The sequence below is a fragment of the Moschus berezovskii genome, chromosome 20, assembly GCF_049115385.1.
Source record: "Moschus berezovskii isolate FMDL1 chromosome 20, NW_MosBer_1.0, whole genome shotgun sequence".
Classification (NCBI taxonomy): domain Eukaryota; kingdom Metazoa; phylum Chordata; class Mammalia; order Artiodactyla; family Moschidae; genus Moschus; species Moschus berezovskii.
The window spans coordinates 59,244,006-59,266,616 of NC_142479.1; the positions used below are offsets into that span (position 1 = coordinate 59,244,006).

Consider the following 22,611-nt stretch of genomic DNA (forward strand, 5'->3'; position numbering starts at 1 on the left):
TTTTCTGAATGTTGAGTTTTAAGCCATCTTTTTCACTCTCCTCTTTCATCCTGTATCATCTGCATATCTGAGGTTGTTGATATTTCTCCCTGTAATCTTGATTCCAGCTTGTGATTCATCCAGTATGGCATTTCGCATGATGTACTCTGAACAGAAGTTAAATAAGCAGAGTGACAGTATACAGCCTCGACATGCTCCTTTCCCAATTTTGAACCAGTCTGTTGTTCCATGTCCAGTTCTAACTGTTGGTTCTTGACCTGCCTACAGGTTTCTCAGAAGACAGGTAAGGTGGTCTGCTATTCCCATTTCTTGAAGAATTTTCAACAGTTTGTCGTGATCCACATAGTCAAAATCCTTGTTCATGGGGTTCTTGAGGCAAAAATGTTGGAGTGGTTTGCCATTCCCTCTACCAGGAGACCACATTTTGTTAGAACTGTCCATTTTGACCCATCCATCTTGGATGGCCTTGCATGGCATGGCTCTTGACTTCATTGGGTTATGCAAGCCCTTTGCCATAACAGGGCTGTGATTTATCACAAGGGTTCTTAGTTTACAGGTCATAAAAATACAGCCAAGTGGCCAGATTTCGCCCTCAAGCCATAGTCTGTCAATCTTTGACTTATGATGTAGAGAGGATACTTATATATTTACTCTTCATATTTTGAGATGGTGTAAGTCAATGATATTATAGATTAATTACACATTTCCACATAATATAGTTGATACTGTAAATTTGATGATTTTTTCCAGAATATTTAAAAAAAATACAAACATTCCTTCTTTACATAATTAACAAGCATTCCAAATTGTAGAGTTTAATTTCATAACACTTTGCATTAATGGGAAATCAAAAAGATGGGTTCTTAGAGGCCCTTTAAGATAATTTTCGTATACTGTCTATAATACTGAAAGAATTATAGACAGATACGAAAATTTACATCAGTTCATGAACAAGAAACCCTTAAGAAATTTACAAGTGAGAGAATGGGGAGAAAAGAAAATGCATGACAATATCAAGAGAAATTAGTTGTATTTTATGAATATGTAGAAAAATTCAGCAAAGTTTGAAGTTCATAAACTCTTTAGAATTTCATAGCCTAAGCTATGTATATGCTATGTATCTTACTGCATAGGAGGAAAGAGAGTTATTGGGGACTATTTCTTGTAATATTTTGGAAAAATTATCCAGTATTGACTTATTTCCTGAAGCAGAACAGGATAGGGACAAAATATGCACAAATAGGAGGCTGGGACTAATCTTAACCATAAGTCATGAAAGGATATCTCATTACTTGAAAAGAATGTGGTATTAGAAGATCTCTCTCTCTGCCCATTCTGTCTTCCAGTTGATCTAATACATTCTGATGACTTTAAAATATCATCCATGTATTCCTATCAAGAACTCAGAAATGTCTTATTACTAGTAAATCCAGCTGTTCTACTGACAACTCCGTATAGAGTGTGTCAAGGACTTGGTATTGAGGAAGAAAAAGCAGATTTTGATGCCTGTCATAATGTCTTGCGTACCAAAATTACCCAGTAAATACTTCGTGGTCTCAGAATTCTTAGATGGGAGGAACATTAGTTCCCTAGTAGTTTTATGTGTGTATTCTTATTTTAATGAAGGTATAAATATACATGCTTTTCTAAAAAATCAGTTTGTACAGAAGGGTTTGAAATGAAAAGCTACAATCCCCAGATTCATCTTTATCCTCCTCTGGGGGACAGGTGCTTAAATTTTTGCTATTTCCTTGGTGGCTACATTTATATCTCTACTTCTGCTGAAATTCCTCGATTGAACAGGTTAAATATGTCTCATGAAACACTAAGCTTATTTGCACTGTCCCTGTTTTCCTCCCAGTGTAACTGCCTTTGTTTTTTGTTTTATTGACTATAGCTATAAATTCAGTTCAGTTCAGTCGCTCAGTCGTGTCCGACTCTTTGCGACCCCATGAATGATAATAGCTATAAATACTATTTCTTCTTATATCAAGTATAAACAGTATTACTGGTTTCTGCTTTATAAGAACATTGGCACCCCTGCACACATAGTTTCTGATGAGAAGTTAGACATCACTCAAATTGTTGGCTCACGTGTGTTTATGTTGTTTTTCTCTGGATGCTTTTAAGATTCAGATCTGTTTTTCTTTGGTTTTCAGCAGTTTGACTGTGACAAGCCTAATGTGGTTCTGTTTATATTTATCCTGCCTGGGGTTTCTGGGCTTCTTGATATAATATTTAGCTATCATTTCTTCAGATATTTTTCTGCCCCAGTTCCTCTTCTTCTGGGGCTCTAATTATATGTATATTTGACCGTTGGATATCTTCTCACTTGTCTTAAGGTTTTTTTAGGTGTTTTTTTTTCTTTTAATGTTTGTTCTCTGTAGTTCTCAGATTGGATAATTTCTGTTTATATCTTTGAGTTCACTGACTTATCTATCATTTAAAACTATTTACAATGTACTATATATTATATTTCTGTGTGTATACTACATATATGAAATACATAAATATGTATACACAGTCATTTAAATTATCACATTTATAGATTTTTGATGGTGAGCACACTGTAGGATATACAGAAATAAAAATATAATGTTGTACATATGAAACTTACCATAACCCAGTGGTATCCCAATTAAAAAATTGTCTTGTTCAAACACTTAGATGTGCTGTTAAACCCATTCAGTGATGTTTTTATTTCAGCTATTGTATTTTTCTGTTCTAGAATTTCTATTTAGTTTTCTTGTTATAGTTTCTACTTCTCTCCTAAGATTTCCTCCATTTTTTAAAATTAAGAGACTATATTTCTTTACCATGTTGAAAATACAATAGCTGCTTTAAATTTCTCATCTGCTAATTATAGTATCTGGAGTGTTTTAGGGTTAGTCTCCATCTTTTCTTTGATAATGAGTCATATTTTCTTAGTTCTTCTGTATTGATTAATTTTGTATTGTAAAAAAAAAGAAACAATTTTGTATTGTATTGTGGACATTTGATTTAGTGGATATTCTGGATTATATTCCTTCAAAGAGCATTAATATCTTTCGTTCAGCAGGCAGTTAACTTGGTTTGACTCAATGAAAAATTCTGTCTCTTGGGCATCAGTTCGTTCAGTTGTTTTATCATTAGCCAACCTGTTGCATGTGTACATGGTTTAGGAATCAGCCAGAGATTTGAATGAAGTTTATGCACAGAATCTGGGCTACCTCCTGTAGCTCTTTCTGTTTTCTGGAAGCCCTCCTCCCCTCACTTCTCAGAGACTGTTGTTGCTGCAACCTCTGTGTTTTGATACTTCAGACTAGAGAAACTGGAGGTTTTCTATTGGAGTTTCGTTAATCACATCCAGTGGTAACTGTGGGCTGCTTTTAAACCAAAAACTGAAAGTCAGAAAAAAAGAAAAAAAAACAATTCCAGTCTGTTTCCTCAGGGTATATAACCAGTAGTGGGATTGCTGGGTCATATAGTAGTTTAATTTCTAGTTTTTTAAAGAATTTCCATACTGTCCTCCACAGTGGTTGTATCAGTTTGCATTCCCACCAACAGTGCAAGAGGGTTCCATTTTCTCTGCACCCTCTCCAGCATTAATGTTTGTAGACTTTTTGATGATGGCCATTCTGACCGGTGTGAGATGATGCCTCGTTGTAGTTTTGATTTGCATTTCTCTAAAAAAGAGCAATGTTGGGCATCTTTCATGTGTTTATTAGCCATCTGTATATATTCTTTGGAGAAATGTCTATTTAGGTCTTCTGCCCACTTTTTGATTGGGTTGTTTGTTTTTTTTGTGTTGAGCAGCTTTCTTGCAGTTGTCAGCTCTCCTCCAGAATCTCTCTATTGTTTTCAATCCAGGAGCATTGAAGGTGGTTGCTTTCTGTGTTTTATCCAAGTTTATAGTTACTGTCTGTGTGAGGGTCCATCTGATAGAGAATCTTACTTGGCAGAAACAGAACCTCCTCAAATAGGATTTTGAAATTTTTATATTTGATTAATAGTGACATTTTCTCAGGTTACTTATTACTAACCATAGAAATATTTATGTGTTAGGGAGCTGACATGTAGTTTTTTAATACTGAATTTTATAAAAACTCTGATTTTTTGTTCTTTTCCTTACCACTTATGGTTTCATACTTACATGTTTTCTCTTCTCCATACATCCCCCTGAGATATATTATTAAAGTGACAGAAATCATAAGAAAAAAATGTATAAATGTTTTAATTTCAGATTACTTTTTGGCTTCTGTTCCTCTTTACTGTATTACATAATATTGCTTCTTACTAACAAACAACCAAGAAAAGTAAAGGAAACAGTATTTCATGCTTTTGTTTATTTAGAGAAACCAGAAAAAAAAAATCTCTGCTTCTTCTTCTGAATCAAAGCTTTGCCTGGTAGAGCAGTAGTTCTGTTCTTCCAGCAAGGAGATCCAACCAGTCCATCTTAAAGGAATTCAGTCCTGAATATTCATTGGAAGGACTGATGCTGCAGCTGAAACTCCAATACTTTGGCCACCTGATGTGAAGACCTGACTCATTGGAAAAGACCCTGATGCTGGGAAAGATTGAAGGCAGGAAGAAAAGGAGATGACAGAGGATGAGATGGTTGGATGGCATCACCAACTCAATGGACATGAGTTTGAGTAAGCTCCAGGAGTTGGTGATGGACAGGGAAGCCTGGCGTGCTGTAGTCCACGGGGTCACAAAGAGTCGGACACGACTGAGCGACTGAACTGAACTGAACTGAATTTGCATTAGAGGCTGCAACTCATCTTTCTATACCCTGTTCATCTCAGGAGTTAATCATCTTATTTTCCTCTCTGTTCCTTCCTAGTCAGGTAATCCCAAGGTTTCGGAGTGATGTGAAGCGACTTGCATTGTTGCAGAGACTGGAAATTGCTGACAGATAGTCTAAGATTAGAGAAAGATTGTGATTCTATACCCACAGCTAGTGGATAGTGAAGTATTCTCTGTTGTGAGTTCTTTATTATAAGATCAATAGCAACTGTACACTCCAAAATCAAGCCAGAAGGTTATTGGTTCTCCACACTTAATCTTTGAAAATGTCTCAGGAGTCATTTTTGTCCATGGGACAAAGACTCAATTTGTTGTTTTCTGTCCTTGTAGAGTTTTATTATAGTCTAGCCCAATGTTTCCTTTTATGGCAGATTACAGCGGTTCTCTGCCTTCCACATTGACCGCCTAGGACCTTCTTCAGCATACTTTCCTGAAGTTTCATAAAAGAAAAAAAAAACTGATTTTAGTCTCCTTTCTTTAACTGTTGATTTTCTGAGTTTTTTAGTTTTTATTGGAGATAATTGCTTTACAGTGTTGTGTTGGTTTCTGCCATACAACAGCGTGGATCAGCCACAAGTATCTGTGTACTCTCCCTTTTGAACCTCCCTCCCACCGCTTCCCTTCGCACGTCTCTAGATCATCACAGAGCACTGGGTTGAACTTCCTGTGTTATATAGCAACTTCCCAGTAGCTATCTGTTTTACACATGGTATAGTATATGCCTCGGTGCTACTCTCTCAATTTGTCCCACCCTCTCCTTCCCCCACTTTGTCCACAAATCCATTCTCCATGTCTGTGTCTATGTTCCTGTCCTACAGATAGGTTCATCAGTACATTTTTTTAGATTCCATGTATATACGTTAATATACAATATTTGCTTTTCTCTTTCTGACTTACTTCATTGTGTTTAATAGGCTCTAGTTCATCTACCTCACTAGAATGGACTCAAATGCATTCCTTTTTATGGCTGAGTAATATTCCCTTGTATGTATGTCCCAAACTTCTTTATCCATTCATATGTCCATGGACAACTAGGTTGCTTCCTTGTCCTGGCTGTTATAAATAGTGCTGCGATGAACATTGGGATCCATGTGTCTTTTTGAATTATGGGTTTCTCAGGATACATGCCCAGTAGTGGGATTGCTGGGTCCTTTCGGAGAAGTCAATTTGGAATTGTCAGAAATTGATGGCTGACCATTATTTACATGCTTACTATTCAAATCTATTACTCTTCATTTCTTAAGTGTATGTGAAACTCTTTTTTCCAAAGAATTTTTGTTGTTGCACCTAGTCAGCATATTTTCAGCCATTACTGATAGTTGATGCAAGATGGAAAACAGCAGTGTAATGGCATTATGCATCATTCTCAAAATACTGTTCTGAGATGTTTATTCTGCAGTCCCTGCCTTAAAAGAGTCATAGTAGAGTTTCACAATTCAGACACAAATAATAGAGGGATGGAATTTGTACTTCAAATTTATAATTTCTGGATCCAATAACTTAACACACTTTTAAATTATACTTTGTAAAATGTTGAAAAGGAACTAACCACTAGCTTTCTTATATTCTAAATCCCACTTTTTCAACAGACTGTGCCTTTCCCCATAATACAGGTAAGAGGACCTCTACTAGTGCTCTTGTCATATTCCAGTAAAGAAAGTAACTTCACCCATTAAAAAGCTTCTGGTTTTTTTGGGAGGGATGCAGAACAACAGACAGAACTGAGGCAAGAAGCATGAGTAAATTAATTCTTATACTTTGACATCATAAACTATCCCCTCTGGATACCAAATTTTGATCAGCCTCTTAAAATTTACTTTGTATATCTCCATGTTCCTTCATTACTTGTCACATCATCATCATCACAGATACTAATAACAGTGACAACATCCAGTATTGAGCATGGTTCTATATGCAAGCCACTGTGCTAATTGCTTTGCAGAGATGAATTCATTTAAATCTTTACAATAATCATGAGAGTAAGTAGCATAAATGTTACTATGATTTTGTAGGCCACTTAGTTCAGAGATATGCAGAGCCTCTGCTGTGGCATTACAGTTGATCTGTGAGTTAGGATCCACATTTTAGTTTCTGTTCCAGGGGTAGCTGTCTGTGGCCTTGAGCAGCACATTTTGTTTCAGTTGCCTGTTTCCAAAGAATAAAAAGTGTTAATGTCTTCTTTTATCTGTACTTTATTCTTTAAATTTAATCTGTATAACAATTCTAAGAGAGAGATTATGGGTCACGTTTTAAAGACGCAGAATCCAGGCTTGGAAAAGTTAAAATAATGTGTTGAACCATATAACATAGGCCCTGTAACATAAGTCCCACTTTAAAGCTCATTCTTTTTATTAGTGTGTTCTTTTTTTTTAATCCTGTTTCTTTTTTCCTACTTTCTTATAGGTGTATATGAGAAAATATGAATTATACAGATGTAATACTTCTATCATAAAGGTGCTAGAAAAGATACATGTCTCTTCTAATTTGGGAGACATGGTGACTAATTTTTAGAACTAATTCTCATAACATTTACAAGTACATCTAACCTCTTGCCTTCCAGTCTTATCACATCTGTTCTGTATTATTGCATAAATTACATATGTGTTTCACGTATAAATGCTATATTTTCAAGCTACATATGTAAAATTTGTTTGAAACATTTTTTATTTGAGGAGGTATACCTTTAGGATTGGAAAATAGGAAAGGCCATATACTCTGAAACTTTAAGAGAGGTAGGATTCTGATCATTTTTAGTTGCATTATTTTTGCTGCTTGTAGTTTCATATTTTCCTATGACAAAACATGTTTGTGTAATACTCTAAATTTTAATGTCGTTATATAATCTACATACTTTAAAACTCAGAAGTTGGCCTGACGAATATGTAGAATCGCTTATATATCAGTAATTTTACATAAGCCAACATACTGAAATTTTTTAAATTTGGAACTACTTTTCATATTATCAAAAACCTAGCCCTTCTTCAGATGCATGGAAATGAAACCTAATATCATTGAATTAATTGGCATTCAGATATTGTGTTAGAATATTTAAAAGGCTTTTCTGAATTATTGATTATTGATTTGCATATGCAAAGATATTCAAATGGACATTTGACAGCTACACCTCTGTTATTTTATCTAAGCACACTAAGGTTTGCCATTCATTACTGTAAAGAGACGGCATTTACAGAGTGAGTTGTAGGCTGTAGTAGTTTGCCTTTTTCTTTGTAATAATACTGTGTATGATAAACAAGGGATTCCCTGGTAGCTCAGCTGGTAAAGAATCCACCTGCAATGGAGGAGATAAAGATTTAAATCTCAATTTCTTACTGAAGTAAGAATTTCTATTTAATATTATTAAAAATTCCATTGAAGTATTGTCTTATGGGGATGTCCTAAAAGTCATTGCTTTCATTTTTGAAGTAACCGTTCCTTTGGCACACCATGTTGTCTCCATATTTATTGCTTGTATAGTCTATCTGTGTATCAGTTTGTCTAGTATATCTCTTTATGTAGCATAGCATAATTGCATGAAAATAGAACTTATGTGGGAGTTACCTTGGATACAGCTTAGAATCACCAGTTTTCATCACTAGATGGATGATGAATATAAAACAGATCATTTATATATCCAAAAATATATAGATAAGCATAGTTAATTTATTTAACAAATAATAGTACTTGCTCTGTGCCCTGCACTATTACAAGCATCACTCAGGCTACAGCAGTTATAAGCAGACAAAAGTTCTGCCTTTTGTCAGCCACATTATGAATACTAAACATCTGGAAAATGCAAATGAAAACACCATAAGAGACTTCTTCCCATCATGATGGATTAACCAGTACCAGACTTGCCATCCCACTAGAAACAACTTTTTTCAGACATTGGACAGTTGACAGAATAGTAATGTGGTGGAGGAGGAAACTAGGTGAATCCTGGCTTTTTGCCTAAAGGTATTCTCCTGACGATGAAACTCAAGCAGAGAACGGCAGTCTTGCTGAACTGAGGAACAGAGATCAGAAATTGGGATTGGTTAGATGTAAACTATTAAATATAGAATGGATAAACAACAAGGTCCTATTGTATAGCACAGGAAACTGTATCCAGTCTCCTGGGATAAACCATAATGGAAAAGAATATTAAAAAGAAGAATGTATATATAACTGAGTTACTTTGCTGTACACCAGAAATTGGCACAACATTGTAGATTAACTATACTTCAGTTTAAAAAAGAAAAAAAATTGGGAATTTACTGAGTACTGAAGAATGGGGAGCTTAACAGAAACAGAACTACGAAATTCTGCCTAGGGGCCCTTTTGAGTCTTTAACGTAATACTGAATTGCACATAGGTGGGGTGAGACTCCAGGAGGCTGAAGAAGGAATAAATCCCTAACAGTTCTTAGGGTTCTCCCAGAAATGGGAGGTTTTTTTTCATTCTGACCAACCAGACTGTAGAGTTCTCATTAAAAACCTGGAGCATTCAGTAGCAATTCAAGAAAGGACTCACTTTGGCAGTAGTGCTAAACGTCTTCAGAGTAGAGGGTTACTCCAGACCTGCCTAAACAAAGGTTTTAAAATAAGGCTCAAAAAGATCAGACTGATCAGCTAGGGACTGATATGCCTTGGAGGGTCAGAAAACAGCTGCTTAGCCTTCCTGGTGAAAGTCAAGAATAAAGAGGATGTTGACTTCCTTTGTTAATGCATCCTTCAGATATCCCTGAATGTGGAAGAACTTGGACACAGCCAAAGTATCCTTTCTAGTGTTTTCCTTTTAACTCAACTGTGTTCTCAGCATATTTTGTTGGATATTATTTATGGAAAGTAAAGCTGGAAATTAAATTATTATAGTCTAATTATAATGATGATTTATACAGTGTTTGTTTTCTGGAAGTCGCAGTCTCTCAGTGAGATGATTTATAGTGTGATTAACTTTTATATTATCCATGAGTGCTTTTTAAAACTCACATTTTAAGACATTTCTTTTATTAAAGCTATTATTTATAATTCCTTCTTTGCTTTGATTTTCTACTGTATATATTCTTCACTAGCAAATAATTAACCAGATACCATGTATACTGCAGTATTCTAGGCACTATAGTCTAAAGAATTGTGTATGAATGAAAAGAATTGTGTATATTTAGGCTGCTCCTGATTCTTAATGATGTATGTGCAGCCAATTTAAAAGAAAGGGGCTAAGTTTATATAGAATTTGGTGCTTTGTTCATTAGTTCTGAATCTAATTTGTATGCAGGCTTCCCAGGTAGCTCAATGGTAAAAAATTGGCTGCCAGTGCAGGAGACACAGGAGATGTGGGTCCAATCCCCAGGACAGGGAAGATCCCTTGCTGAAGGAAATGGCAACCCACTCCAGTATTCTTGCCTGAAAAATTCCATGGACAGAGGAGCATTGTGGGGTTGCAGAGAATTGGACACAACTGAGCATGCACGCATTTAACTTGTACAAATTTCAAAGCTATTTTGTAGAATATAGCAAAGGATACTATACATTCACCAAAACCTATTCCTCTTTCCTCCTGAGCACACAGTAAACTATATATCCCAGCCTTCTTTGCAGATAAATGTGCCATGTGACTGAATTTTGACCAACATGAGTGGAAATAATATATGCCAATTCCAGACTGGGCTATAAAAGCTTTCCTCATGAAGTTGTTTTCATCTTGTAACTTCTGAACTTCTTCAGAAGAATTGAAAGATAATGGAAAGGGAATAACATTGTAGCTGTTCCATTGGTCAGAATAGGCTATTCTGTCATAACAAGAAAACCTTAAAAATCTCAGCGGCTTAATACAACAAAGGTCTATTTCTAGTTTAACCAGCAAGCCTGGGCAACTCTCCAAGACAGCTGTCATTGATGCAATAACACAGCAAGCCAGGCTGCTTCAGTCTTGCATCTCTACCATCTCAACATGATACCTCTTTATGACTTTTGTGCCAGAGGAAGAAATAGACTGAAAAATCATACAGGGACTGTGTCACCTCTACTCTTATTTAATACGCCGGAACTAGGCATGTAGTCATCAGAAGCTGGCAAAGGTAGTCACACCTGTGCCTAGAAAGGAATGACAGCTGCAGGGTGCTGGTAGGCACCAGTAAAGTCTACTATACTATGTAATTCAGTTTACTGCCACTTTTATAGATTATGTAAAATCATCTCTTTCTAAAATGAGTGCTGCCTTTTGAAGGACAATATTCAAGTGTGAATAAAACAATACAGTATTCTGAATCAAAAGTCTGTAATCTACCACTTGAATACTGTGAACTGTTGAGTCTATTTTCCCACTTGTCATGGGTTTAATTATGAAGGTTTAATGAGTTAGGTATGGGCTTCCCTGATGGCTTAGACAGTGAAGAATCTGCCTACAATGCAGAAGACCTGGGTTCAATCCCTGGGTTGGGAAGATCCCCTGGAGAAGGCAAAGGCTACTTATTCCTGTATTCTTTCCTGGAGAATTCCATGGACAGAGGAGCCTGGCAGGCTATAGTCTGCTGCTGCTGCTGCTGCTAAGTCACTTCAGTCGTGTCCGACTCTAGTCTATAGGGTCTCAAAAGAGTTGGACACGACTGAATGAGTAACACCTTCACTTTTCAGTGAGTTAGGTAAAAATATAAATAAAGGTGTAAAATAAACTGTTATACAGATGTTAGCTGTTGTGTTAGTGGTTATTGTATAGCTTTTTGAAAGTGAGCTATTTGTTTTTAGAGCTGTGTACACAGTGTTAGAATTAGGCTCCAGCAAGAAGTTAGTTTCACTAACAGAAGAGGCTCTGCAAGTCTCAAACAAAATTAACCTTCCCACTGATCTTTCTAAAACAAAGTTTAAGCATATTTTGCTACTGTTAGAATGCTCTTTCTACAAAATTATTTTTACTTTTTTTTAAATTTTTACTCTTAATTTTGCTTTGCTATACCAAATAAGGTCAGAGCAAAATCATATTTTTATAAAGCTTTGTAGGAAAATGATTATCAATAGATGTAATATTGGGAAAAGCTTAGTTTTAAACTTTTTTATTTAATAAAACTTAAAATGCTATCATATCAACTAATTTTTAAGAAAAGGTAAAATGTGATGATATTTATTTAAGTGCTTAAACTAAATATGAATAAACTAAATTCATAAATCAAATATCACTACAGATTTCTTGTAGACTGTTGATATAAAATCTAGCCACAGGTACCTAAACTAACCTTTTTTAGGTCTCTTGCTCTTGTCACAACTTCTTTCCTAATTTTCTGATTGAGTTTGTAAAAGAGTGCTATTAACTTCTGCTTTTTTAAAGTATTTGATAGAAATTCACCAGTGTTGTCAAGTAGAATTGGGGTTTTCTTTATAGGAAGATATTTAATTATTAATTCAGTTTCCTTGCATGTAACAGTCTATTCAGATTTCCTGTTTCTTAATCTGTTTTGATCATTTGTGTCAGGAATTGTCCATTTCATCTAAACTATCTGGTTTCTTGGCATAAAGTTATTCATAACATTCTCTTATCATCTTTTTCATTTCTGTAGAGTTTACAGTGATGTCCTGTCTTTCATTCATAAGTTTTGGTAATTTGTGTCTTTGCTGTTTTTCTTAACCAGCCTGGTTTAGGATTTTTCAATTATTTTTAGGTGTATAGTCTTTTATTTTTGTAAAATATTAAAGTTATATGTATCTTTAAAATACAATGCATCCATTTTGTTTGCTTTTTGTTTGTTTATTGAAGTATAGTTGCTGTTGTTGTTTTTCAGTCTCTCAGTCGTGTCCGACTCTGCCACCCCATGGCCTGCAGCACACCAGCCTTCCCTGTCCTTCACCATCTCCCGGAGCTTGCTCAAATTCATGTCCGTGGAGTCCATGAAACCATCCAACCATCTTGTACCCTGTTTTCCCCTTCTCCTCCTGCCCTCAATCTTTCCCAGCATCTTGGTCTTTTCTAATGAATTGGCTCTTCACATCAGGTGGCCAAAGTATTGGAGCTTCAGCATCAGTCCTTCCAATAAATATTCAGGATTGATTTTCTTTCGGATTGACTGGTTGGATCTCCTGGCAGTCCAAGGGACTCTCAAGAGTCTTCTCCAACACCACAGTTCAAAAGCATCAATTCTTTGGTGCTCAGCCTTTTTTATGGTCCAACTCTCACATCCATACATGACTACTGGAAAAATCATAGCTTTGACTATACGGACCTTTGTTGGCAAAGTAATGTCTCAGCTTTTTAATACGCTGTCTAGGTTTGTCATAGCTTTTCTTCCAAGGAGCAAGCGTCTTTTAATTTCATGACTGCAGTCACTATCTGCAGTGATTTTGGAGCCCAAGGAAATAACGTCTGTCACTATTTCCATTGTTTCCCCGTTTATTTGCCATGAAATGACGGGACCAGATGCCATGATATTAGTTTTTTGAATGTTGAGTTTTAAGTCAGCTTTTTCACTCTCCTCTTTCACCCTCATCAAGAAGCTCTTTAGTTCCTCTTCACTTTCTGTCATAAGGGTTGTGTCATAGTTACTGTACAATATTATATGTTACAGGTGTATAATATTATATGTTACAGGTATACAATAAAGTAATTCACAATTTTTAAAGGTTATGTACTCCATTTATAGTTATTGTAAAGTAATGGCTGTCTTCTTTCTCTGTGTTGTGCAATATATCCTTGTAGCTTATTTTATACCTCATTATGGGTTGACCAAAAGGTTCATTTGGATTTTAAGCTGTTAGAAAAAAAACAAACTTTGGCCAACCTAATAGTCTGTGCTTGTTAGTCCTCTACCCCTATTTTTCCTCTCCTCTCTTCCCTGTCTCGGCTTCCCTGGTGGCTCAGATGGTAAACAATGTGCCCTGCAGTGTGGGAAATCCAGGTTGGATCCCTGGGTCAGGAAGATCCCTGGAGAAGGGAATGGGCCCTCCTCCTTTCCCTCTCTCTGTGGGTAAACACTAATTTTTCCTCTTATATCTGTGAGTCTGCTTCTTTTTTGTTATATTCACTGGTTTGTTATATGTTTTAGATTTCACATGTAAGTGATATCATACAGTGTTTGTCTTTCTTGTTCTGACTTAGCATTGTTGCCCTTCAAGCCTGTCCATGTTGCTGCTAGTGGCAGAATAGTATTATGGCTGAGTAGTATTCTGGTGTGTGTAAGCATGTGTGTGTATGTGTTTGCTATACCACATCTTCTTTATCCATTCATCTGTTGATGGATGCTTAGGTTGCATCCATATCTTGGCAACTGTAAATAACACTTCTAGGGACATTGGTATGCATGTATCTTTTAGAATTAGCTTTTTTTAAATATATAACTGGGAGTGGAGTTGCTCAGTCATATGGTAGTTCTCTTTTTAGTTTTTTGAGAAACCTTCATATTGTTTTTGACAGCAACTGCTTGGAGAAGGAAATGGCAACCCACTCCAGTATTCTTGCCTGGAGAACCCAGGGACGGGGGAGACTGGTGAGCTGCCATCTATGGGGTCGCACAGAGTCGGACACGACTGAAGCGACTTAGCAGCAGCAGCACTGATTTACATTCCTATGAACAGCGTACAAAGGTTCCCTTTTCTCCACATCCTCACCGACGTTTGTTACTGTGTTCTTTTTGATGATAGCCATTCTGCCATGTGTAAGGTGATATCTCATTGTGGTTTTGATTTGCATTTCCCTGATGATTAGCAGTGTTGAGCATCTTTTTATATGCCTATTGGCCATTTGTATTTTTCCTCTTTGGAAAAAGTCTATTCAGTTCTCTTGCCCATTTTTAAAGATTTTTCATTTTGTTCATCTTTTCAAATAATTCTTATTTCATTACTGTCCTCAGGTTTTTTATTTACTATTTAACGCTTCTGCCCTGAAAACAATTTAGCCCTGATAGCACATCCTCTAAATTTTGGTCAGTAGACAGCTTTATGAATGTATTCGTGGTATTCTCTGACTTTGAAGATAATTACTTTCAAATAAATACTACTAATGTACTATCTAACGTCTAGATTGGACATAACTTTTCTTTCAAGGAGCACGCATCTTTAATTTCATTGCTGCAGTCACCACCTGCAGTGATTTTGGAAACCAAAAAAATAAAGTCTGTCACTTTTTCCATTGTTTCCCCCATCTATTTGCAATGAAGTGATGGGACCAGATGCCATAATCTTAGTTTTCTGGATGTTGAGTTTTAAGCCAACGTTTTCACTCTCCTCTTTCACTTTCATCAAGAGGCTCTTTAGTTCTTCTTCACTTTCTGCCATAAGTGTGGTGTCATCTGCATATCTAAGATTTTTGACGCTTGCTCCTTGGAAGAAAAGTTATGACCAACCCAGACAGCATATTAAATAGCAGAGACATTATTTTGCCAACAAAGGTTCATTTAGTCAAAGTTATGGTTTTTCCATAACGGAGAAGGCAATGGCAAGCCACTCCAGTACTATTGCCTAGAAAATCCCATGGATGGAGGAGCCTGCATTCCATGGGGTCGCTAAGGGTTGGACAGGACTGAGCGACTTCACTTTCATTTTTCACTTTCACATATTGGAGAAGGAAATGGCAACCCACTCCAGTGTTCTTGCCTGGAGAATCCCAGGGATGGGGGAGCCTGGTGGGCTGCCATCTATGGGGTCGCACAGAGTCGGACACAACTGAAGTGACTTAGCAGCTTAGCAGCATAGTTTTTCCAGTAGTTATGTATGGATATAGGAGTTGGACTATAAGGAAAGCTGAGTGCCAAGGAATTGATGCTTTTGAACTGTGGTATTGGAGAAAACTCTTGAGAGTCTCTTTGGACTGCAAGGAGATCCAACCAGTCCATCCTAAAGGAGATCAGTCCTGGGTGTTCATTGGAAGGATTGATGCTGAAGCTGAAACTCCAATACTTTGGCCACCTGATGCAAAGAGCTGACTCATTGGAAAAGACCCTGATGCTGGAAAAGATTGAACATGGGAGGCAAAGGGGCTGACAGAGGTTGAGATGGTTGGATGGCATCACCGACTTGATGGACATGAGTTTGAGTAAGCTCTGGGAGTTGGTGATGGACAGGGAAGCCTGGTGTGCTGCAGTCCATCAGGTCGCGAAGAGTCGGACATGACTGAGCGATCGAACTGAACTGAGTATCTATCTCAAATTGCATTTTTTGTTACTTCTCTGTAGCACTTGGCTGTGTTACTGTTAGTCAATAGTTGTTCTGTACTTTCTTGAATCATTTATTTAAAATTATTATGTCATTTCAGTTATTCAGGTTTTACTTGTTTAGAGTTTTTTGTTTTCATCATTAGGAAGTTAGTATTGAAGTCTTAAGGTGATAGATACTTTCTTTAAAAGAACTTACTATGGTATTCAAATCCCTAAATTTTCAAGAGACAGAATGAGTATTTTCTGTGTACTTGGATAGCTGCTGTATTCTTTGTGTTATGTTCAGGTGAGCTCCTCCTTTTCATTGCGACCATGTTTCTGTAAGCTGATGCTGATCAGCTACCTTTCAGTTTTTTTAGAAAATAGATATAGTTGCTGTTAGTCTTGGAAATTGTAAAACTACATAATAGTGTTTTTTTGCTCAAATAAAATGAATTCTGAATTTCTTCTTTTTAAAACTTTTCACTATGATAAGTGGAGATAGGGAATGTTCGTATGAGAGTCCATCATGGATAACTAGTGGCCACACACTGATATTTGTATTGGTAAACACAGTTGACTTCACTTTGCCACACTGCACACATTTCATATACTTATATTCATACAGGTTTCAAAGAGATCAGATTTCAAATAGTCTGTTGTCAGAAATGAATATGTATATTGTGTTTCTGATAATATTAATGTATCTTTATTCAGATTTAAAATAAATGTGTTCTGATTATTTGATACTTCACAGAGTAGTATGGGTGTAAAACAACATGCAGTCATTTTTGTTTGTAGTTTAGAGTCAGGAGAATGGGGAGACTAAAGAAAGTAATACATGATATTTGGGGAAGAAGCAAGGAAAAGAGAAATGTATAAAACATATACTTCGTTTTTTATACTTTATAGATGAAAAGAGAACCAGAAAGGTACTTTGCCAGCTTAATGTTAATTTTGTAATTGGTTGGAGCAGTAAAGTTTTATTTTTCATTATAATGTGTCAGAAGCTGTTCCTACAGTAGACTAGCCATTATTTGATAAAGACTGTCATGTCACATTTTAATTTCCTTTTTCTGGGTTGCATCTGAGGGTGTTCATTTCTTTTATATGTTTTTTCTTTTCTATAAATAGATACTTTCTTCTTGCTAAAAAACAGGAAACTATATGAATTAGAGTTCTTTTTTTTCATCTGCTTTTCACTTATATCTGCTGCTGCTGCTGCTACTAAGTCGCTTCAGTCCTGTCTGACTCTGTGCGACCCCATGGACTGCAGCCCACCAGGCTCCTCCATCCATGGGATTCTCCAGGCAAGAGTACTGGAGTGGGGTGCCATTGCCTTCTCCCACTTATATCTAGCCTGTGTCAAATTGTCAGATTCTATTGGTTTTTCTCTTTCAATTTTTTTAAACTTGTTTTTGATCCCTCTGTTTTAGGGGATTCAGTTGTTTTTTGTTGTATAACAAAAGTTCCTTGGCATTCTTCCTTTATTTAGGGTGTGGTTTGTGTCACCATTTAAGCTCAGTTATGAGAAGAGGTTGATCAGGATATTGGATAGATTGGAAGGATACTGTTCTCACCATTTCCCAGTTTGAAACCACCATTAGATTGGGAGTTAAGAAGGAGGAAATAAAGAGTATCACAATCTCTCTCCTTCTACGCTTGCTTCCCACCCTCACTCCAGGAAATCCATTGTTACTCAAAGGTTTATTTTTCTAGTAAATGTTTAGGAACTAAAATATTAAGAGTCTGCCTATGAAAGTTCTATTAAAAACTTTTTAAAATACAGTTTTTTCTTTCCAAATAAATTTTCCACTGTCTCTCTCTACTTCCTTAACAGTTAAATTGTTCATATCTTTCCTCCTAAGTTTTCTTCTAAGAATTATATAACTTTAACTTATATTTAGGTCTTTGATCCATTTTGAGTTAATTTTTGTATTTGGTATAAGTTAAAGTTCCACCTTCATTGTTTTGCATACACATATCCAGTTTTCCCCACACCATATATTGAAAAAATTGTCTTCTTTAAATGGTCTTAGTATATTTGTCAAATCATTTGACTGTCGGTTTTATTTCTGAAATCTCTATTCTATTCTATTGTCTATGTGTCTGTCTTTATGCCAATACCACACTTTTAATTCTGTAGCTGTATAGTGAGTTTTGAAATCATAAAATTTAGTATCTCCAACTTTGTTCTTTTAAAAATTATTTTGGCTATTGAGAGTTTCTTGAGATCCATATGAATTTTAGAATGACTTTTTTATCTATGCAAAAAAACCTCCGGGATTTTGATAAGGATTGCATTGAATCTATGAATTACTTTGGGTAGTATTGCCATCTTAACAATATTAAGTTTTACAATTCATGAACAAGGGTTTTCTTTCCATTTACTTGTGTCTTCTTTATTTTCTTTCAGCAACATTTTGTAGTTTCAGTGTTTCCGGTCTGTAGCTTCCTTTATTAAATTTATTTGTAGGGTTTTTTTGTTGCTATTTTAAATTGAATTCTTTTCTTAATTTCTTTTCCAGATTGTTCACTGTTAGCGAATTTTTGTATGTTGATTTTGTGTCGTACGACTTTGCTGAGTTCATTTATTGGTGGAATCTTTAGGATTTTCTGTATTTACGATTTTGTCATCTGCAAACAAAGATAATTTTGCTTCTTTCTTTCTAATTTGGATGCCTGTACTTCTTTTTCTTGCCTGTAACTAAACTCTTTTTATCCTCCTTTCACATTTGACAGTGAATTCGTCTTTAGATTAACCTTACTAAGTATGCATTTAATCTCAAAACCAACTTTGTGAAAGTACTTTCTTGGTACTTTATGTTCCACTCATCTTTATATTTATCCTTCAGTTCTCATTTTCCTGGTCCTTGCTTTGTTTGATCTGGCTCCATACCATTCTCCCATGAGTATGTGAGTCTTATGCCAGTTTCTCCTTTGCTGTGAAAAGAAGTTCCCTTTGCTGTGACACGTTTATTGAAGACAAATACTTACGTAGTTATTAAAATTTATATTTTAATGTCTTTATAGTTGCTTGGGGCTTCCGTGGTGGCTCAGCTGATAAAAAATCCACCTGCAACGTGGGAGACCTGGGTTTAATCCCTGGGTTGGGAAGATCCCCTGCAGAAGGGAACAGCTATCCACTCCAGTATTTGAGCCTGGAGAATTCCCTGGACTGTATAGTCCATGGGGTCACAAAGAGTCAGACACAACTGAGCAAATTTCACTTATAGTTGCTTGAGCAAGGTGTGCTTCAGCATCATCTGCAGCATCTCAGTTTACAGAGGAACCTCCATAAATGGATTTTCTTTTTCACAATTAGTATTTCTTTATGATCTATCTGATTGCTCTTAATCCCCTGTCCTCTACCCCTCAGTGATCTTGGTAAAAATTAACAAGTACAGACACATTGGTCTCTCTTCAAAATAGGCTCCAAAGATGGATACTTTATAACTTGGGATTGCTTTAAAAAATAAATAAATAAACCCATAACACAAGACTTGTAGTGCTAAAAGAGTGATTGAGAAGAAATCCTAACTTTTACCCATAGATGTTAATACTTTCAGAGATGAAGCCTTGATTTCTATTTTGTTTCAACTTTTTTTGTTAGATGAGGTCTCTTAGTGATCCATTTTCATGAGGTATGTATAGCTATCTCTCTCTAATCCGGTGTCCACAAAGTTTTAGTGTCTTTAGAATCACTTGGAGGGTTTGCCAAGCACAGATTGCTGAGCCTATACTGTGTCAAGTTTCTGGTCCTCAGCTGGTTTGACATGGGGTCTGATCATTTGCGTTTCTAACAAATTCCCGGGTGATGCTTTACTGCTGGTCAGGCACCACAGTTTGAGAACTAGTGTTCTAAATCATACTGTTCAGCTTTCTGTACCCAGATATTTCTCTTTGTCTAAACTAGACCATTTTGACTTGGGTTTTCTACCACTTTCTAAGTTATAGCACATTTTCTTCAACATTATTTCCTTCTCAGTTTTGAAAACTTAATTGGTAATATCGCTGTTCTTATCATTCCCCCATGGCATCTTAGACATCTCTGTTTTACGCCTCTGTCACAGTTCAGACGTTCCAAAGCATGCTGTATCTGTGATGGTGATGATGATGACGATAGCAGCAGAAACAATGATAAAAAAACAGCTAGCATTTATAAAGGATATTCTGTGCTGGGCACTTTTCTAACCATTTTATTTGAGTTAATTCATGTAATCCTTGCAACTGTCCCATGCTATAGCTACTGTTATTAACCCCAAGTAACTGATGAGGAAACTTAGGCACAGAAAAATTCTCACAACTAGGAAAAAGTGAAAGAGATGGGATCTGACTTAGGTTTTCTAGTTTCAGAGCTTAGATCCTTCATTCCTCTGTTATCCAGTCCTTCCCTACTATGCTGTTAAATTGACCAAAAAGTTCTGTTGGGTTTTCCAGTAAGATCTTATACCATGTTATGCTGCCTCTCCATTCTCTGTCTTGAAACCATGTGCTTACTTTGTTTTCCATAATCATAGCCTGTTTGCCCCAGGCCTAGTAAGGCTAACTTGCCCAGTTTCTTATTACCTGTAAGTGCTAGAAGTACAACCTCAATCTTTCAAATGACTGAGCCCATACTCTAATAGGATTCCCTGGTGGCTCAGACAGTAAAGAGTCTGCCTGCAATGCGGGAGACCCGGGTTTGATCCCTGGGTCAGGAAGATCCCCTGGAGAAGGAAATGGCAGCCCACTCCAGTATTCTTGCCTGGAAAATCCCACGGATGAAGAAGCCTGGCAGGCTACAGTCCATGGGGTCACAAAGAGTCTGACACGACTGAGCGACTTCAATATACTGTAATCAGTATGCATCCTCTGCATACAGTATGCATCTCAACTCAGCCGTATACCCAGACTCAAGTCTCTTACAAGCATAAGAATCATATACCCAGTATTGGTTCAGATTTCAGATTAGTGGTTTCCTGTTATCTCTTATATCACAATAAAATACCTGGTTTGGTTTTAGAGTCCCCTTTGTTGTTTAGTTGCGAAGTTGTGTCTGACTCCTTTGCAGCTCAGTGGACTGTAGCCCACCAGGCTCCTCTGTCCATGGAATTTCCCAGGCAAGAATGGAGTAAGGTGCCATTTTCTTCTTCATTAGAGTCTTCTACTCATCTTATTTCAATCACTTCAAAACTATTTGGTAAACCCTTTGACACAGAGTTCTTTTACCCATCTGATTCATCTTATATACCATTTATTTTACAGCAAAATGTATTAGCATTCTCGGCTTCCAAACAGCTATGTCCCATCTTTCAAGTTGACCGATTATGTTCTCCACCAAGTAGTGTTAAGCATCTTGGACAATCTGTCATGCTTATGATTGTACCTTCTGTATGTGTTTGACTTAAGATAACACTAGTTCTCTATAATTTGAGTGAGAGTGACATTATAATCTACCTTATAGAGATTATAAATTCATTATTAGACATGTACAGTGTCCCATAGATGACAGAGATGAAGGTAGAAAAGCAGAACTAAATGTCCACTGTGAGCTATAAAGGTAACGATTGAAACTCCCTGAGAAAAGAAAATAGAGAAATCTTCATGGTATTGAATTTTCCAGATCTCTAAGATCTTGATTTTCCCCCTGGATTTCATCTCATAATTCTTAAACATTCTTCCTACCTCCCTCAACTTCTCCTGCCATCCTTCAATTTCTTTCTTACATATCTACCCTCAGTTGCTGATTTCTGTCTGTCTACTAGCCCCAAATTTCATTATAAAAATTGTTATTAAAATTTTTAGATGTATAGAGTCCCTTGGGCAGGGACCAGGGCTGTCTTTGTCAGAACTCAGCAGGTAAAAGAATTATTCTACTGCCATGATAAAATAATAAAATTCTAGGAAAGGACTTAGATTTAAGAATTAAACTATTAATAATTTCTCCTACACAAAGCAATTTTGGATAAATAAAATGTTTTATTATTTTTGAATTGATGAGATTACAATGAAAGAGGTTCTAATATTGGCTGCAGATAAAGTAGCCTGCAGATACACATATAAGTCACTTGAGATCTTCATTTGTGATAGTGATTTTTTAAAAATAGGCTCAAGTTTTATAGTTAACAGAGGTGAGAATTCTGCTGTTCCAAAGCTTGCTTTTGGCAGAGAACTATTCTGTTAGCACCCTCAGTCTTGGTTGCCATGGAGACAGTAGACTTTATTTTAACATACACTTAAAATATACATACATATCCTAAGATTTAAGTGTGATTTAGTTGACTGTAGGTGTTGAGTATCAAAAATACTTTCTATTTTTTTAAAGACTTTGTATTTTGACCTCCAAAGAAAATAGAGTAGAATTCTGGTCATGGTAATGATAAAGTTTTACATTACTTTTTACAAGGTCTTTTAGGAATAACTTAAAATCCCCCTGTGAATCAGTAATGGATGAGGATTTTGAAGAACATGCCGAAACTTTTGATAAAAGAAATGTGATCTTAAGCACTGACATGTCTGGAACACCTATAGTTATAATATAGTGTATATAATGCATACTAATCAATTTCAGATTTGGCTGGTACTTTTGCCACCAGTATTATACTAAGCACATTCATCCTATTACAGTTTATTTAATAGAATTCAGTTTAAAAGTACCAAAGCAGTCTTCATAATTTTAACTTTTAATATATTTAACTATTTAAATATATATCAATAATGTTCCTTAACATTTTTGCCTAAAAATCAAT

The 22,611-nt window shown here is 36.1% G+C and overlaps 1 protein-coding gene across 6 annotated transcripts in view; it reads left to right on the top strand.

Annotated features, from left to right (window-relative positions):
• Positions 1 to 22,611, top strand: part of TANC2 (tetratricopeptide repeat, ankyrin repeat and coiled-coil containing 2) — a 369,078-nt gene that overhangs the window by 166,161 nt on the left and 180,306 nt on the right. The gene's annotated exons all lie outside the window — the stretch shown is intronic.